Genomic DNA, 4208 nt, shown 5'->3' on the forward strand with positions numbered 1-4208 from the left:
AAAAAGGGCCTGGCAGTCTACTTCTGAAAATATTGGCCAGTGAAAACATTATGAACAGCAGCAGAACACTATCTGATACAGTGCCCTCAGGTTCGAAGGCATGCAAAATACGACTGAGGAAGAGCTCCCTTCTCAAAATAGAGTCAACCTTAATGATAGGGGTACAGTCAAGCTTTTGGGACCTTCATTTGCTGATGTGGCATGACTCAAAATGAGAAGAAACAGCTGCAAACATCCATTAATAATTGGAATATGGGAAGTATGAAGTATGAATTAAAAAGTAAGAATTGAAGGAAAATTAAAAGTCATCAAAAATGAAATGGGTGCTCCCTTCAACATACAGTAAAATTAGAATGATACAGAGAAGACTAGTGTGGCCCCTGCATAAGACATAAATTCGTGAAGCATTATGTATTTTTCTGGACAAATGGACACAGGGAACCTGAGGTGGAAAGGAGAAGTGTGCTGTCACATTGTGAGAATTGCAACCAATGTCACAAAACAATATGTGTAAAAAATTTTGGACAAGAAATTAACTTTATTTGTAAACTTTCACCTAAAGCACAGTAAATTTTTTAAGGAAATGAAAGGCATAAAGACATATATCTTAAGTATTAGTGAGCTGAGTGAGCTGAAATGGACTAGTACTGGCCATTTTGAATCAATCAATCATATGGTTTACTATGTTGGGAATGACAAATTGAAGAGAAATGGTGCCACATTCATAGCTAAAAAGAACATTTCAAGGTCTCTCCTGAAGTACAACACTGTCAGTGATAGGATAATATCCATATGCCTACAAGTAAGACCACTTAATATGACTATTACTCAAATTTACACACCAACCACTAATGCCAAAAATAAAGAAACTGAAGATTTTTTACCAACTTCTGCAGCCTGAAACAGACCAAACATGCAATCAAATGCATTGATACTACTGGTGATTGGAATGCTAAAGTTGGAAACAAAAAAGGATCTGTGTTTGGAAAAAATGGCTTGGATGATAGAAACAATGCCAGACAGCATGTGATAGAATTTTGCAAGACCAATGACTTATTCATTGAAAACATCTTTTTTAAACAACATAAATAGTGACTATGATGTGGACCTCAATGGATGGAAAACACAGGAATCAAATCGACTGCACCTCTGGAAAGGGACGATGGAGGAGGAGCTCAATCATCAGTCAGAACAAGTCGAGGGACCAACTGTAACAGACCATCAATTGCTCATATGCAAGTTTATGTTTCAGTTGTACGGGGTCAGTGGAAAAGAGGGAGACCCTCAATGAGAGGGACTGACACGGTGGCTGCAACAATGGGCTCATACATAACAACAACTGTAAGCATGACACAGGACTGGGCAGTGATTCGTTCTGTGGTATATCAGGTTGCTATGAATTGGAACCAACTCAATGGCACCTAACAACAAGAAGTTTAAGTTGAACCTGAATAAAATTAAAAGGAGTTTATGAGAATGAAAATCGGACCTTGAGTATGTCCCACTTGAATTTAGAGACCATCTCAAGAATAGATTTGATGCACTGAAAACTAATGACTGAAGACCAAATGAGTTGTGGGATGATATCAAGGACATCATACATGAAGAAAGTGAAGGTCATTAAAAAGACAGGAAAGAAAGAAATGACCAAAATGGATGTCAGAACAGACTCTGAAACTTGCTCTTGAACATAGAGTAGCTAAAGAAAACAGAGGAAATGATAAAGTAAAAGACCCGAACAGAAGATTTCAAAGGGTGGTTCAAGAAGACAAAATGAGTAAATAAATAAATGTTATAATAACATGTGCAAAGACCTGGAGTTAGAAAAACCAAAAGGGAAGAAAGAACTTGCTTGGAATTTCTCAGGCTGAAAGAACTGAAGAAAAAATTCAAGCATCCATTTGCAATTTTGAAGGATTCTATGGAGAAAATATTGAATGACTCAGGAACCATTAAAAGAAGATGGAAGAAATACACAAAGTCACTGTATCAAAAAGAATTGGTCAACATTTAACTATTTCAAGAGGTAACATATGATCAAGAACCGATGGTATTGAAGGAAGAAGTCCAAGATGCACTAAAGGCATTGGTGAAAAACAAGGCTCCAGGAATTGATGGTATACCAACTGAGATGTTTCAACAAATGGATGCAGCACTAGAGATGCTCACTCATCTATGCCAAGAAATTTGGAAGACAGCTATCTGGCCAACTGACTAGAAGAGAGCAATATTAGTGTCCATTCCAAAGAAAGGTGGCCCAAAAGAATGCAGAAATTATTGAACAATATCATTAATATCACACAAAAGTAAAGTTCTGCTGAAGATCATTCAAAAGCAGTTGCAGCAGTACCTCGACAGGGAACTGCCAGGAATTCAAGTTGGATTCAGAAGAGGACGTGGAACCAGGGATATCACTGCTGATGTCAGATGGATCTCAGCTGAAAGCAGGGAAAACCAGAAAGATGTTTTCCTGTGTTTTATTGACTATGCAAAGGCATTCAACTATGTGGATCATAACAAATTATGGATAACATTGGGAAGAATGGGAATTCCAGATTACTTAATTGTGCTCACGAGGAACCTGTACACAGACCAAGAGGCAGTTGTTCGAACAGAACAAGGGGATAGTGCATCGTTAAAAATCAGGAAAGGTATGCGTCAGGGTTATATTCTTCCACTATACTTGTTCAATGTGTATGCTGAGCAAATAATCTGAGAAGCTAGACTACATGAAGAAAAACGCGGCACAAGGTTTAGAGGAAGACTCGTTAACACACTGTGATATGCAGATGATACAACTTTGCTTCCTGAAAATGAAGAGGACGTGAAGCATTTACTGATGAAGATCAAAGACCACAGCCTTTAGTATGGATTACACCTCAACATAAAGAAAAGAAACATCTTCACACCTGGACCAATAAGCAACATTTCGATAAATGGAGAAAAGATTGAAGTTGTCAAGGATTTCATTTTACTTGGATCCACAATGAAGGATCATAGAAGCAGCAGTCAAGAAATCAAACACTGTATGGCACTGGGTAAATCTGCTGCAAAAGACCTTTTTAAAGTGTTGAAAAGCAAAGTTGTCACTTTGAGAACTAAAGTGCACCTGATCCAAGCCATGATATTTTCAATCGCTTCGTATGCATGTGAAAGCTGGACAATGAATCAGGAAGACTGAAGAATAATTGATGCCTTTAAACTATGGTTTTGGCAAAAAATATTGACTATATCATGTATTGCCAGAAGAACAAACAAATCTATCTTGGAAGAAGTACAGCCAGAGTGCTCCTTGAAGTGAGGATGGCAAGACTTCATCTCATGTACTTTGGACATGTAATCAGGAGGGACCAGTCCCTGGAGAATGAAATCATGCCTGGTAAGGTACGGTGTCAGTGAAAAAGAGGAAGACCCTCAACTAAATGGATTGACACAGTGGCTCAAACATAGCAAGGATTGTGAGGATGGTGCAGGACGGGGCAGTGTTTTGTTCTGTTGCATATTTTTTCATATAGGGTCATTATGAGTCAGAAGCAACTCAAGGCCACCTAACAACAGCAACAACAAACCTAAGTTCAAGGATGTGAAACAAATCAAAGTATAAGTGTTTAGGAATAGTAATCATTAAAGAATTTGTTGACAAAATAAATGCTGCCAGTTATGGTACTGAAATGCCTGCTATTTTTATTTCTTAGCTGAGCTCCTTCAAAACACATTAAAGGAAACAAGTGGAGCAGAGGTGGAACATTAGTTGCATGTTGCCTCTTTTTCTCCTCATCTCATTCATTCATCATCACAGCCTTACCTTGGTACTGGAAGTTCCTATTTTAGTTTCTTCTTGCCTTCACCTTTTGCCTTGCCAGTGGCTTAAGACTCAAGGGGCTATTTATAGGAGAAAGAATGTTTACATTGTTTTGTTGAGGGGAAGAAACAATCCCATGTGGCAGTAATATTATGTAGGGTATTTTGCTTTCTTAGTGGCACCAACAATAAACCTCCTCTAATATGAAGATGCTTGAAATTATATCTATTCAAATATACTCTGTATTATTTTTTTAACCATAGTTAATTTGCAAAGTGGTTAACCCAATTCTATATTATGAAGAGTTGCCTGTATCTCCGTATACACACACAGAAGCACAGGCAAATTGCAGTTAGGTAGACTAGCTTGTTTTAGACCAACCTGCCCAATGAGAACAACTAGAAAA

General features: G+C 37.9%; 1 pseudogene; it reads left to right on the plus strand.

The window, feature by feature from the left end:
* Positions 1–322: 322 nt before the first annotated feature.
* LOC111751878 (U6 spliceosomal RNA) lies at positions 323–419 on the plus strand (annotated as a pseudogene).
* Positions 420–4208: the final 3789 nt, after the last annotated feature.

This window comes from Loxodonta africana, chromosome 2 (assembly GCF_030014295.1).
Source record: "Loxodonta africana isolate mLoxAfr1 chromosome 2, mLoxAfr1.hap2, whole genome shotgun sequence".
NCBI lineage: Eukaryota > Metazoa > Chordata > Mammalia > Proboscidea > Elephantidae > Loxodonta > Loxodonta africana.